Source organism: Dryobates pubescens, chromosome 4 (assembly GCF_014839835.1).
Source record: "Dryobates pubescens isolate bDryPub1 chromosome 4, bDryPub1.pri, whole genome shotgun sequence".
Classification (NCBI taxonomy): domain Eukaryota; kingdom Metazoa; phylum Chordata; class Aves; order Piciformes; family Picidae; genus Dryobates; species Dryobates pubescens.
The window spans coordinates 19,051,062-19,051,563 of NC_071615.1; positions in this window are offsets into that span (position 1 = coordinate 19,051,062).

The following is a 502-nucleotide window of genomic DNA, read 5'->3' on the forward strand; positions in this document are numbered from 1 at the left end:
GCGCCCACCGCCCGCTTCCCCTCCCAGCGCCCCCCGCGGCCGGAAGCGGGCCTGCAGTCGCTTCTCATTGGCTAGCAGCACCACCGGGCCGCAGAGGCCACGACGGCGGCCGGCAGGGGCCGCTCCAGGGCCGCGTTTCGCCTGCGGCCTGGAGCTGGTCCTTCCTGCGCTGCCCCCGAGCCGGGGCACTGCTGCCCTTTCCCAGCCCCAGTTCCAGCCGCTGCGGAATGCCCTCAAATACCATCACCTTTATTAAATTATAAAACTCTAAGCTTTAAAATGTACTGTATAAAATAATCACAGGTATCAACAGCAAAGGAAAAAAAACCCAACGCTTTTTTTTTCCCTTTTCTTTTTTTTCCCCCCCAGACACATGAATTTGCTCCGATTTTACCCCAAATGATTACCCACCACCCATCACCACCACCCCCACACCTCGGCACCCAACACCACCGTGTGCCGGGGCCGACAGAAAGGAGGGGGGGAGGTGGGAGGGGGAGAG